Below are 15,264 nucleotides of genomic sequence, written 5' to 3'. Positions count from 1 at the left end.
ACACTTTGTTAGACTCAACCTGCCCATTTCTCTGATGGATTTGAATAAAGTATTCCTTGTCTTAAATGAAAAATAATAATTAACAACAATAATAATAATAATAATAATAATACAATAAGTATCAAATACCTATTCTAAGGTCACTGATATAATTTGAACAGTTTAAAACCAGTAAAAGAGTTTTGTCACTATTTCCCTCAGGCTCAAATTAATCCATTAATAATTACTTTGGGGATAGTCCATCAATAACACATTTATCTAATTGAACATCCAACTCACATTTCTCCATCATGTCTGTAAGAATGTTGTGAAAAACATGCCATTTCCTTATTCTAATTTTTAATAAAAGAAATCATTAATGTAACGCAGAAATAAGCTGTTTTTAGTGAAGCCACACTGGTTCCTAGTGATCACAGGAAGCATCCTTTTAATAACACATCCTAAAAATTTTCCTGAACTAAACTCTTCAGTCTAATATCTGCAAAATCTCCCTCTTCCTCTTTTTTAAAATCAAAACCATGTTTGTTCATTGCCATCCTATCTGCTCTAGTTCTTCCAAAACTACTCAGAGAAAACCAGAATTATTGGGGTTTTCTAGTTTCTTTTGCTGGTTGTCACAGAATACCAAGGCCTGATTCATCAAGGCAAAAGAACAAGAATTTACTTAATCGATTTCTTCACTCTTCCTGAAAATCTGTTTTCTCTCTCTAGTGTACAGTTTGTATTTCTAGTCCAAGATTTGCTTCCCTTGACAAAAATGTTAAAAGCAAAAAGATAGTTGAGAAATTCTGCTTTCTATAACACCCACAAGCATCATACTTCAGTAGATGAATATTCACCAAAAAATGAGGGGGAGCCAGGTATTCCTAAGCATGGCACCAAAGGTAGAAATCATAGAGAAAGTGAACTGCATACTTAAAAATCAGAACCTCTGTATATTAGGAAATGCCGTATAAACAAAATTTTCAAGAAAATGACAAAATGTCACACATTTGAAAATTAATATCTTCATAAATATTTCATAGCTTTATATACAAAATGTTTTCACAATTCAGCTGGAAAACTATATAAAATCCATGAAAAAGACATTGAAGGAAAGAAAGAAGGAGCCAATAAACCTGTACAGAGATGTTCATCCTTATTAGTAATCAACTAAATTGTAAATTAAGCAAAATGTCTTATATTTAACAAAGTAGGAAAGCATTTAGTTTTGTTTAACAAAAAATACTTTGACTCATAAAAGTCAAGGATCTAGAAACATTGACACTTCCATATATACTGCTATCTACTGGAACTCTAGGAAATAATTTAATATCTATCCATAACGCTATCCTAGGTGTTTTATGTGCATTACCTTATTTAACATGTCTTCAAACATTCCATTCCTCTTGTAGCTAGATTTACTTTATCAACCCAGAGATCTGGGCACCAAAAGACACTAAAATGAAAGGGTCACTTTGTCATACTGTTCTTGTTATAACCACTTCATTAACCAGGTCAATTCTCATACCTATTAGGATACAAAACTGTCAAACACTCAGCAAAGCATGTCACACATTCTTCATGTTCTTCATTTAGCCAAAGAAGACTTCAAATATGTGTCTTGACAGTTATAGCACTCCTCTGACATCCTACCTAGTATGAATCTTATGTTTTGAGTTAGAGGCATATTAATCACTTTTATCTGTTTGCTCAGATAGTCACTTACTATAATCTCAGAATGGTTAGTTCTTCTATGATCTCATTTTTAATATTAATTATTTCAACAGTGTATGTCAACTCTACAGTAAATTTCCAACTAGGTATGATATCTCTTCTCTCCTCTTTGGCAAATATCTCTTTTCTAACATAATATGACGCTATGACATAAAATAAACATATGTATATGGTCTTTGTTCCTGTTTTCTGGCACAGAACTCCTAAACTCTTGGAATAATAATATCTTTATTTGAACAGTTGGAAAACTCTTGGAATAATAAAGATATTATAATAATATACTTAAGTCAAGTCAATATCTTTATTATTCCAAGACATAATAAACGTATCTTTTATTATGTTAATGAGGCGACTTTGGGGACAGGAAAGGGGCTGGATATTGAATTCAATCATTAATGACCAATGATTTCATCAATCATGCCTACATAATGAAACCTACATAAAAATCCAAAAGGAGTGGTTTCAGAGAACTTCCAGGTCGGAGAACACATGGAGATTTGGGAAGAGTGGTGAGCTCAGAGAAGACATGGGAGCTCCTCACACTTAGCCCATACCTTGCCCTATGCATCTCTTCCATTGGCTGTTCTTGAGTTATATCCTTTTACAATAAACCCGTAATCTCTTAAATTAAGTGCTTCTCTGAGTTTTGTAAACCACTCTAGCAAGTTAATTTAACCCAAGTGTTGGGGGAATGGTCATTGGAACATCCATTTTATATCCATTCGGTCAGAAGCACAAGAAACAACCTGGGCTTATGACTGGTATCTAAAGTTGGGGTAGGATCCCAATGTGTATAGCAGCGCTCTCAACAATAGCCAAATTATGGAAAGAGCCTAAATGTCCATCAACTGATGAATGGATAAAGAAATTGTGGTTTATATACACAATGGAGTACTACGTGGCAATGAGAAAGAATGAAATATGGCCCTTTGTAGCAACATGGATGGAAGTGGAGAGTGTGATGCTAAGTGAAATAAGCCATACAGAGAAAGACAGATACCATATGGTTTCACTCTTATGTGGATCCTGAGAAACTTAACAGAAACCCATGGGGGAGGGGAAGGAAAAAAAAAGAGGTTAGAGTGGAAGAGAGCCAAAGCATAAGACACCCTTAAAAACTGAGAACAAACTGAGGGTTGATGGGGGGTGGGAGGGAGGGGAGGGTGGGTGATGGGTATTGAGGAGGGCACCTTTTGGGATGAGCACTGGGTGTTGTATGGAAACCAATTTGACAATAAACTTCATATATTGAAAAAAACATTAAACAAATTAAATAAATAAATAAAATGTTTGCTGCTGTTAAATAAATAAATAAATAAATAAAGTTGGGGTAGGGCAGGGGCAGGGAGGTCTTATGGGAGATGTGACACTGCAGATGTGACACTATTTCCAGGTAGATAGTGAGTATCTGAATTGAGATATTTATTTACTTTAACTTCCATCCCACTAAGCATCATTTTCTACTATTTTTCACCCTGTATTATAATGTCAAATGCATTTTGTATGTTAACTATGCTTTTAGACATATCAGAGACATAACTATTTTTATGACCTTACCAATTATTTTCTTAGATGAATCACTACAAACAACCCATAGTGCTGTTTTTATTTCTAGAATAAACTGATAGCTTTACACAGATGGCTTTCTCCTCCCTATTCCATATACATCTTAAATTGCTCTTAATCAGGATGGAGGAAATCATTCAAGAAAGAAAATAAAAAGATTCCAAGGAGACAGAGAAAATTCAAAACTCAAGGTGCAAGTGAGTAGAAATTTTCACAGCTTAAAGTTAAAATCAGTGAAGAAATGCTATAGCATTGGAATAATTGAATAAGAGTAAAATGTTACGCATAGAATACTAATCCAGACCCAGCAATTGCTGGATTGTAGGGTAATTCTACTTTTTAAAAAAATTTTTTAAATGTTTACTTTTGAGAGAGAGAGAGACAGCATGAGCAGGGGAGGGGCAGAGAGAAAGGGAGACACAGAATCCAAAGCAGGCTCCAGGCTCCAAGCTGTCAGCACAGAGCCCGGTGCAGGGCTCAAACTCACGAACTGCAAGATCATGACCTGAGCCGAAGTCAGATGCTTAAATGACTAAGGCACACAGGCGCCCAGTGTAATTCTATTTTAACTTTTTGAGGAACCTCCACAGTTTTCCAGAGTGGCTGCACCAGTTTGCATACCCACCAAAAGTGCAAGAGGATTCTCCATTTTCCACAGCCTAGCCAACTCTGTTGTTCCCTGAGTTGTTAATTTAAACCATTCCGACCAGTGGTATCTCAGTGTGGTTTTGATTTGTATTTCACTGATGATGAGTGATTTTGAGCATCTTTTCATGTGTCTGTTTGCCACCTGGATATCTTCTTTGGAAAAGTGTCTATTCATGTCTTCTGCCCATGTCTTCACCGGATTATTTGTTTTGGGGGTGTTGAGTATGGTAAATTCTTTATAGATTTTTGATACTAGCCTTTAATCTGAATGTCATTTGCATATATCTTCTCCCATTCCATCGGTTGCCTTTTAATTTGGTTGATTGTTTCCTTTTCTGTGCAAAAGTTTTTTGGTTTGATGAGGTCCTGATAGTTCATTTTTGCTTTAATTCCGCTTCCTTTGGAGACATGTCAAGTAAGAACTTGTCGTGGCTGAGGCCAAAGAGATTGCTGCCTGTTTTCTTCTGTAGAATTTTGATGGTTTCCTGTCTCACATTTAGGTCTTTCATCCCTTTTGAATTTATTTTTGTGTATGGTGTAAGAAGGTGGTCCAGTTTCATTCTTCTGCATGTTGCTGTCCAGTTCTCCCAGCACTATTTGCTGAAGAGACTGTCTTTTTTCCATTGGATACTCTTTCCTGTTTTGTTGAGGATTAATTGGCCATATATTTGTGGGCCCATTTCTGGGTTCTCTATTCTATTCAATTGGTCTATGTGTCTGTTTTTGTGCCAATACCATATTGTCTTCATGATTACAGTTTTGAAATACAAGCCAAAGTCTGGAAATGTGATGATGCCAGCTTTGGTTTGTTTTTGTTTTTGTTTTCCAACATTACTTTGGCTATTTGGGGGTATTTTCTGGTACCCCCAGAAAAGGGCTAAAGCTCTCAGTTATTCCCCACTGAGGACGATATTAGCTGTGGGCCTTTCATATGTGGCTTTTATGATGTTAAGGTATGTTCCTTCTATCGTGACTTTCTTGAGGTTTTTATTGAGAAAGAATGCTGTATGTCAAATGTTTTTTCTGCATCTATTGACAGGATCATACAATTCTTATCCTTTCTTCTATTAATGTGATGTATCACGTTGATTGATTTGTGAATATTGAATCACCCTGCATCCTAGGAATAAATCCCACTTGATCATGGTGAATAATTCTTTTAATATACTATTGAATTCAATTTGCTAGTATCTTGTTGAGAATTTTTGCATCCAAGTTCATCATCAGGGATATTGGCCTGTAATTTTCCTTTTTGGTGGGGTCTTTGTGTGCTTTGGGAACCAACATAATGCCAGCTTCATAAAATGAGTCTGGAAGCTTTCCTTCTGTTTCTAGTTTTGGGAACAGCTTTAGAAGAATAGGTATTAACTCTGCTTTAAATGTCTGGTAGAATTCCCCTGGGAAGCCATCTGGCCCAGGAGTCTTATTTGTTGGGAGATTTTTTTTTTTAGTACAATATTGTCAAGTTTGCTAACATACAGTGTATACAGTGTGCTCTTGGCTTCAGGAGTAGACTCCCATGATCCATCACTTACATACAACACCCAGTGCTCATCCCAATAGCTGCTATCCTCAATGCCCATCACCCATTTTCCCTTCCCCCCAACCCCCCATTAACCCTCCATTTGTTCTCTGTATTTAAGAGTCTCTTATGGTTTTCATCCCTCACTGTTTAAAACTAGTTTTTCCCCTTCCCTTTTGTTGGGAGATTTTTGATAACCAATTCAATTTCTTCACTGGTTATGGGTCTGTTCAATTTTCCTATTTCCTTCCATTTGAATTTTGGTAGTGTGTTAGGAATTTTTCCGTGTCTCCCAGATTGTCCAGTTTGTTGTCATATAATTTTTCATAGTATTCTCTAATAATTGTATTTATGTGGTGTTGGTTGTGATCTCCTTCATTTGTGATTTTATATACTTGGGCCCTCTCTCTTTTCTTTTTGAGAAATCTAGCTAGAGGTTTATCAATTTTTAGATGGATCCTGGTGTTTTTTTCAATCTATTCTGATACCTGTGTCTTTTGATTGGGGCATTTAGTCCATTTACATTCCGAGAGATTACTGAAAGATATGGATTTTTTTAATATCATTTATTGTCAAGTTAGCTAACATACAGTGTATACAGTGTGCTCTTCACTTCCAGAGCAGACTCTCATGATTCATCGCTTACATACGACACCCAGTGCTCATCCCAACAAGTGCCCTCCTCAATGCCTGTCACCCTCTTTACCCTCTCCCCCACCCTCCATCAACCCTCAGTTTGTTCTCTGTTTTTAAGAGTCTCTTATGGTTTTCTTCCCTCTCTGTTTGAAACATTTTTCCCCTTTCCTTCCCCCATGGTCTTCTGTTAAGTTTCTTCAAATTCCACATATGAGTGAAAGCATAGAATTGAAAACTATGGATTTAGTGTCATTGTGCTATCTGTAGTTTCGTGCTTGTGGTGATGTCTCTGGTCCTTTGTAGTCTTTGCTGCTTTCTACTCACAGAGTCCCCCTCAGGATCTCCTGCAGGGCTGGTTTAGTGAACATGAATTCCTTTATTTTTTGTTTGTCTAGGAAAGGCTTTATCTTTCCTATTATGAATGACAGCCTTGAGAGATAAAGGATTCTTGGCTGCATACTTTGCCTGTTCAGCACCTTGAATATCTCCTGCCACTCCCTTCTGGCCTGCCAAGTTTCAGTGGATACGTCTGCTACCACCCTCATGTGTCTACCCTTATATGTTGTGGCCTGTTTGTCCCTAGCTGCTTTCAGAATTCTCTCTTTATCTTTGTATTTTGCCAGTTTCACTATGCTCTGTCATGGTATTGACCTGCTTTTGTTGATTTTGAAGGGAGTTCTCTGTGCCTCTTGGACTTGGATGCCTGTTTCCTTCTCCAGATTATGGAAGTTCTCAGCTAAAATTTGTTCAAATAAGCCTTCTGTCCCTTTCTCTCTCTTCTTCTTCTTCTTCTTCTTCTTCTTCTTCTTCTTCTTCTTCTTCTGGAACTACTATGATATGGATACTATTTCATTAAATCACTTAGGTCTCTAATTTTCCCCTCATGGTCTAGAAATTTCCTTTCCCTCTTTTTTTCAGCTTCATCATTTTCCACAATTTTATCTTCTATTTCACCTATTCTCTCCTCTGCTTCTTCCATCCTCGCTGTCACTGCATCTAGTTTATTTTGCATCTGATTTATGGAATTTCTTAATTCAGCATGACTATTTCCTAGATCTTTGATCTCTGCAGCAATAGATTCTTTGCTGTCTTGTATGCTTTTTTCAAGCTCAGAGATTAGTCTTATGACTGTTACTCTAAATTCTTGCTCAGATATATTTTTTATATCTGTTTTGAGCAATTCTCTGGCTGTCATTTCTTCCTGGATTTCTTTTGAGAATTCTTCCTTTTTGTAATTCTGGATACATTTATGTCTTTTACATGTTTTAATACCTTGTAATGTGTCCTGCACCTGCGAGTACTACTATATTAAAAAGGGGTCATACACTGTCTGGGGCTTGGCTCTTTAGGAAATGTCTTTGGAGTATGCTGTGTGCACTCTGTTGTTGTGTATTTGACTGCTCTATCCCACTGGTAAATTCTCTGTAAAGCTCCTCCTTGCTCATAGTGGTAGATTGTTTGGATCTTCTACCAGGTGTGCTTTGAGTTGTTCATTGAAGTAACTGGAATAAAGGCAAGGGGGTGGGGACCTGATTCCATACAAAGAGAAAAATGAAAGGGACAGAAAAAAAGACCAAGCAGAGAATCAAAGAAACTGTAAGGCTTAATCCAGAGAGAGGGATAGGAAAATAAAGGAGATAAAGCTGTAAAAACAATGCAATAAAAGTGCCTGATTAAACAAACAAAACAGAGAAAGAAAAGAATAATGTATATTCTTTTATTTTTTTATTTTATATATAATACATGCATTATATATTTATATATATATATACTTATATATATAAAATATATATTCTCTTCAACTCTGAAACTATGAACCTGATTCCAAAGGAAAACAAAAGGAGAGGTTAAGGAAAAAAGAAAAGAAAAAGACAGACTAACATATAAAACTGCAGGACAGTGGTCTGTTGGTTCTGTTGGTACCTGGTGCCTGCACAGTGGCTGTGCTGGTCTGGAGGAGAGGCCATTTGGTTCACTCAGTATCGTCCCACTCCAGTAGATAAGCAGTTGCCAGTCAAGGAGGGGGTGGGGTTTGGTGTAAGCGGCCCAGCCTCCACTGGGGGCCACTGTGCTGCTCCCTGAAGCCCCACCATGTTGGAGATGGGAAGAAAAATGGCAACACCCCAATCTCTCCTCCCTGGACCAGGTGTCACAAACTATGCTCTTCATACAGCCCTCACAGAGTAGCGCAGGCAGCCAAATTGTCTGGCTCCACAGTCTCCCAAGCCTTATAGGTGCTGGGATCCAACCCCCAATGTCTTGAAGGATCCCTGCACTGCACAGATTCTGTTCTGGTACAGTGCCACTCCACCCTGCTGGCTGGCACCTGCAAGGTCTTTTGTCCTTGAGGAGGCAATAAACCTTCCCACAGTACTGGAGGGAAGGGACTGTTCTCACCCAGTGTGCCCCTGAGATCGATACCACACTACAGAGCCAGCCTCCTCCCCCAGAGGTACATGCACAGCCAGCCACCTCCAGTCCAGAGAAAATCACGCACTTTTGAAAATTCCAATCTTCAGCTCTTAAAGCTATTTGCTAAATAAAAACTGGCACTCTCCATATTTCTCATTCCCCAGTCTGTGGTCCAAAGAGGTTTTTCTCTTGTACTAACTCAATACCACAATTCCACAGCCTCTCTTTCTCTTCCTTTTGTCTCTCCACAGAAGAGGATCCCTCACTTCCATGCCTATGCCATTTTATCTCCCCCAATTCACATACACACACCTCTGTCCCACCAAGCTGACTCCCTCCACCTGTGGAGATCCTATCAGATCACTTCACAGATTGACTTTCTGAATGTTCCAAGTGATCTGACCTTAACACAGCTCTGTTTGAGGGCCAAAGGAAATCCTGGTCCCATCTTAACTCCTCCTCCCAGTCTCAAGTTTCTCACCAGACATCTCTCCCAGACAATTCATCAATAGTAAGTGATACAAACAATGTACTCAGTCAAAAGAAAACTAGACTCTAATGATCAAATAGGTAGATTTCAGATATGTGATGTGTTTTCACTTTTATTTTTTATGAAATGAACAAGTTCTTTTGACAAGAAAATTAACACACCATTAGTTTTCCTGTTGAAGGTTCCCATAGTCATCAGTAATATTCGTGTCTTTAAATAACCTGCACTAACCAAATTTTACTATGAATGAGTCTTTACCATGGACTGAATTCATTGTCCAGACAATAAACACACTTCTGTTTGTATACCTGAAGTATAACTTCAAGATATCACATTGAATGTAACCATGAAAAAATATAATTCAATGATTACTTTTAAGCTCATTCATGAAATAATTAAATATTGCTTACAGTTAAATGACCTAGATTTTAAAACTAGTAACCTATTAGTTCTACACTAATTTTAGACAAGGGCCACACTGTTATATTGGACTGTTGAATTTTTTTAATGTTTATGTACTTATTTTGAGAGAGAGAGGGAGAGACAGCACATGAGCAGGGGAGGGGCAAAGGGAGAGAGAGAGAGAATCCCAAGCAGGCTCCATGCACAGAACCTGACACGGGGCTCAATCCCACAAACTGTGAGATCATGACCTGAGCCTAAATTAAGAGTCAGATGCTTAACCAACTGAGCCACCCAGGTGCCCCTGGACTGATGAATTTTTAAGTCTGAAAGAAATGAACTTTTGTGTTTCAGGATTGGGCTAGACTAAAACTGATTTTATAGCATAATTTGGCAGTCAGTTTATTCTGTCTCATTTATAACACCCCAGAGCACCTGGCAAAGAGAGAATTCTGACCCAGAGCTAAAAGGGAAGTTGAAAATGAAGACATCTGGTCTCCCTTAGCCTGGCTGGGCAGCAGAAAACAGCCACACTCTGCTTTGTTGCACTTGTCTTGTCCTACCAGTGTGTTCTGAGATTTTCATCAGAGCCCCAGCTCTCTGGAACCTAAATTCAAAACTCCAAGTCCTTGTGGAGAACCCCAGCTTCAAACAAAATTCTAACACTATTTCGCTGAAGAGAAGCTGTTTCTAATCTAGTGCATCTCGCAAACAACATTCCTTTTATGTGGTGCTGATGAAGTGCCAAATTCTGTATTTCTGAGTACTGTTTTTGCAATATACAACACCAGATTTTGTGGCACAAGAAAGGCTCCTTTTGTTTTTGCCATCATTTAGGACATTTTGCCTTAACTAAATTTCCTAAAAGTCTTCATTTCTCTAACAACTTTCTGGTCAGTCTACTATATCTACTTCCAAAATGATAGAGAAAACATTGGACTAAGAGTCATACAGTACTCTTGTATTTTATTACCTCTTCTTCCACTGAGTACCTATGCAACCTTGGAAGTCATTTAACCTCTCTGTGCCTCTTTATCTTTCAGTGCAAAATGAGAGGTCAGACTAGATCCATGGCTTTCAAGCTATTATCCTTAGACTAGAGACCAAGGCTCTGGAAACAACAAACAATTATCCGCCGAAAAGAAGAAAAAGAGGAGGAGAAAGCAGAAAGAAAATAAGAAGAAGCATGATGAGGACAAGGTTAAAGGAACTTATTCTACCTAAGGGACTCTTCTGTTCCTTTTATTGTTCTTGCTGATTGAGGCTCTTCGTGAAATTCTATGCAAGATTCTCTTTGAACATTGTGTGTCAACCACACTTCAGTTAAAAGATATATTTGTTTGAGACCATAAAGAGTAATTCTGCTGCTGAAAGAAGTAGAAATGATCTCTGAGTTTCTTTCCATCTCTAAAACTCTGCTAATAATTATGATAGGCACCTTTAGCTAGCATTTATTTAATCAGTGTCTCCTATATGACAGGCACTGGGCTAGGTTTTCATCCATTCTTCTATTTAATCTTCATGGCAATGTACATAATATATATGATATATATAACCATATATATTATATATAATTCCATTCTCCTTTTCAGTGGCTTATAGCTTCTTGGGTAAGAAGCCAGAATTTAGCCATGATCTGTCAGGTCTGAAACCCATGTCTTTTCTATTCTCCCTATTGGACTCCATAATTGAAGTTAAATTCAAATTACCTTTAAGAGATATATTCTAGGATGGAGGGGAAGATGGCAGCGTAGGAGGACGCTGGGCTCACCGCGTCCTGCTGATCACTTAGATTCCACCTACACCTGCCTAAATAACCCAGAAAACCGCCAGAAGACTAACAGAACGAGTCTCTGGAGCCAAGCACAGACGAGAGGCCCACGGAAGAGGGTAGGAAGGGCGGAGAGGCGGTGCGCGCTCCATGGACTGGCAGGAGGGAACTGGGGCGGAAGGGCAGCCCGCCGGCCAAGCAGAGCCCTCGAGTCTGGCTTGCAAGAGCAGAAGGGCCAGATGGAGTGTGTTCTGACAGCAAGCAGAACTTGACATCTGGAAGGTTATAAGCTAACAGCTCTGTTCAGAGAACAGGAGGGCTGGAGGACAATAGGAGGGAGAGTTGTTGAGCCCCGGATGACAGAGCTCAGCTTGCGGGGAACAAAGGCGCTTGCCAGCGCCATATCCCTCGCCCATCCCCCAGCCAAAATCCCAACAGGAACCAGTTCCTGCCTGGGAACTTGCTTGCACCGCGCAAACACCCAACGCTGTGCTTCTGCGGATCCATCCCTCCTGCTGGGGGTCTGACTCCCTCCCGGTGCTGCAGGGTCCCTCCCGAAGCGGATCACTGAAGGATAAGCGAGCTGAGCCTGCCCCTCCCGCCCCTGTGCATCTTGCTGATCCACCCCCGCTAATACCCCAGATCCCCAGCACCACAAGCCTGGCAGTGTGCAAGTAGCCCAGACGGGACACGCCACCCCACAGTGAATCCCGCCCCTAGAAGAGGGGAAGAGAAGGTACACACCAGTCTGACTGTGGCCTGCCGCCCCACTCACCAACGCAATTATTCAAGACAGCACAGGGGAAGTGCCCTGCAGTTCTTTCCAAAATGACGAAACAGAAGAATTCCCCTCAAAAAAATGTCCAGGAAATAACAATAGCTAACAAACTGATCAAAAAGGATTTAAACAATATAACAGAAAGTGAATTTAGAATAATAGTCATAAAATTAATTGCTGGGCTTGAAAACAGTATAGAGGACAGCAGAGAATCTATTGCTACAGAGATCAAGGGACTAAGGAACAGTCAGGAGGAGCTAAAAAATGCTATAAATGAGCTGCAAAATAAAATGGAAATGACCATGGCTTGGATTGAAGAGGCAGAGGAGAGAATAGGTGAACTAGAAGACAAATTATGGAAAAAGAGGAAGCTGAGAAAAAGATAAAAAAAAATCCAGGAGTATGAGGGGAAAAGAACTAAGTGATGTTCCCCTCACTTAGTTAAAGAACTAAGTGATGTACTAAAGAGAAATAATCTATGCATAATTGGTATTCCAGAGGAGGAAGAGAGAGGGAAAGGTGTTGAAGGTGTATTTGAAGAAATCATAGCTGAGAACTTCCCTGATCTGGGGAAGGAAAAAGGCATTGAAATCCAAGAGGCACAGAGAACTCCCTTCAGACGTAATTTTAATCGATCTTCTGCATGACATATCATAGTGCAACTGGCAAAATACAAGGATAAAGAGAAAATTCTGAAAGCAGCAAGGGATAAACACACTCTAACATATAAAGGGAGACCTATAAGACTCGTGACTGATCTCTCTACTGAAACTTGGCAGGCCAGAAAGGAATGGCAGGATATCTTCAACGTGATGAACAGAAAAAATATGCAGCCAAGAATCCTTTATCCAGCAAGTCTGTCATTTAGAATAGAAGGAGAGATAAAGGTATTCCCAAACAAACAAAACTGAAGGAATTCGTCACCATTAAACCAGCCCTACAAGAGATCCTAAGGGGGATCCTGTGAGACAAAGTACCAGAGACATTGCTACAAGCATGAAACCTACAGACATCACAATGACTCTAAACCCATATCTTTCTATAATAACACTGAACGTAAATGGACTAAATGCGCCAACAAAAAGACATAGGGTATCAGAATGGATAAAAAAAACAAGACCCATATATTTGCTGTCTGCAAGAGATTCATTTTAGATCTGAGGACACCTTCAGATTGAAAGTGAGGGGAGGGAGAACTATTTATCATGCTACTGGAAGCCAAAAGAAAGCTGGAGTAGCCATACTTATATCAGACAAACTAGACTTTAAATTAAAAGCTGTAACAAGAAATGAAGAAGGGAATTATATAATAATTACAGGGTCTATCCATCAGGAAGAGCTAACAATTATTAATATCTATGCGCCAAATACGGGAGCCCCCAAATATGTAAAACAATTACTCACAAACATAAGCAACCTTATTGATAAGAATGTGGTAATTGCAGGGGACTTTAACACCCCACTTACAGAAATGGATAGATCATCTAGACACATGGTCAATAAAGAAACAAGGGCCCTGAATGATACATTGGATCAGATGGACTTGACAGATCTATTTAGAACTCTGTATCCCAAAGCAACAGAATATACTTTCTTCTCGAGTGCACATGGAACATTCTCCAAGATGGATCACATACTGGGTCACAAAACAGCCCTTCATAAGTATACAAGAATTGAAATCATACCATGCCTACTTTCAGACCATAATGCTATGAAGCTTGAAATCAACCACAGGAAAAAGTCTAGAAAACCTCCAAAAGCATGGAGGTTAAAGAACACCCTACTAAAGAATGAGTGGGTCAACCAGGCAATTAGAGAAGAAATTTTAAAATATATGGAAACAAAAGAAAATGAAAATACAACAATCCAAACGCTTTGGGATGCAGCGAAGGCAGTCCTGAGAGGAAAATGCATTGCAATCCAGGCCTATCTCAAGAAACAAGAAAAATCCCAAATACAAAATCTAACAGCACACCTAAAGGAAATAGAAGCAGAACATCAAAGACAGCCTAAATCCAGCAGAAGAAGAGAAATAATAAAGATCAGAGCACAAATAAACAATATAGAATCTAAAAAAAAACTGAAGAGCAGATCAACGAAACCAAGAGATTGTTTTTTGAAAAAATAAACAAAATTGATAAACCTCTAGCCAGTCTTCTCAAAAAGAAAAGGGAGATGACCCTAATAGATAAAATCATGAATGAAAACTGAATTATTACAACCAATCCCTCAGAGATACAAGCAATTATCAGGGAATACTATGAAAAATTATATGCCAACAAACTGGACAACCTGGAAGAAATGGACAAATTCATAAACACCCACACACTTCCAAAACTCAATCAGGAGGAAATAGAAAGCTTGAACAGACCCATAACCAGCGAAGAAATTGAATCAGTCATCAAAAATCTCCCAACAAATAAGAGTACAGGACCACATGGCTTCCCAGGGGAGTTCTACCAGATGCTTAAAGCACAGATAATACCTATCCTTCTCAAGTTATTCCAAAAAATAGAAATGGAAGGAAAACTTCCAGACTCATTCTATGAAGCCAGTATTACTTTGATTCCTAAACCAGACAGACACCCAGTAAAAGAAGAGAACTACAGGCCAATATCCCTGATGAGTATGGATGCAAAAATTCTCAATAAGATACTAGCAAATCGAATTCAGCAGCTTATAAAAAGAATTATTCACCATGATCAAATGGGATCCATTCCTGGGATGCAGGGCTGGTTCAACATTCATAAATCAATCAACATGATACATCACATTAATAAAAGAAAAGATAAGAACCATATGATCCTGTCAATCAATGCAGAAAAGGCATTTGACAAAATTCAGCAATGTTTCTTAATAAAAGCCCTCGAGAAAGTCGGGATGGAAGGAACATACTTAAACATCATAAAAGCCATTTGTGAAAAGCCCACAGCTAACATCATCCTCAATGGGGAAAAACTGAGAGCTTTTTCCCTGAGATCAGGAACACGACAGGGATGTCCACTCTCACCACTGTTGTTTAACATAGTGTTGGAAGTTCTAGCATCAGCAATCAGACAACAAAAGGAAATCAAAGGCATCAAAATTGGCAAAGATGAAGTCAAGCTTTCACTTTTTGCATATGACATGATACTATAAATGGAAAACCCGATAGACTCCACCAAAAGTCTGCTAGAACTGGTACATGAATTCAGCAAAGTTGCAGGATACAAAATTAATGTACAGAAATCAGTTGCATTCTTATACACTAACAATGAAGCAACAGAAAGACAAATAAAGAAACTGATCCCATTCACAAATGCACCAAGAATCATAAATACCTA

At 38.7% G+C, this 15,264-nt stretch overlaps 1 protein-coding gene across 2 annotated transcripts in view; it reads right to left on the bottom strand.

Moving 5' to 3' along the window:
• Nucleotides 1–15,264, bottom strand: part of PTGFR (prostaglandin F receptor) — a 280,923-nt gene that overhangs the window by 144,138 nt on the left and 121,521 nt on the right. The window lies entirely within an intron of this gene.

Source organism: Acinonyx jubatus, chromosome C1, assembly GCF_027475565.1.
Source record: "Acinonyx jubatus isolate Ajub_Pintada_27869175 chromosome C1, VMU_Ajub_asm_v1.0, whole genome shotgun sequence".
NCBI classification, from domain to species: Eukaryota; Metazoa; Chordata; class Mammalia; order Carnivora; family Felidae; genus Acinonyx; species Acinonyx jubatus.
This window is presented reverse-complemented; position numbering and strand designations above follow the sequence as displayed.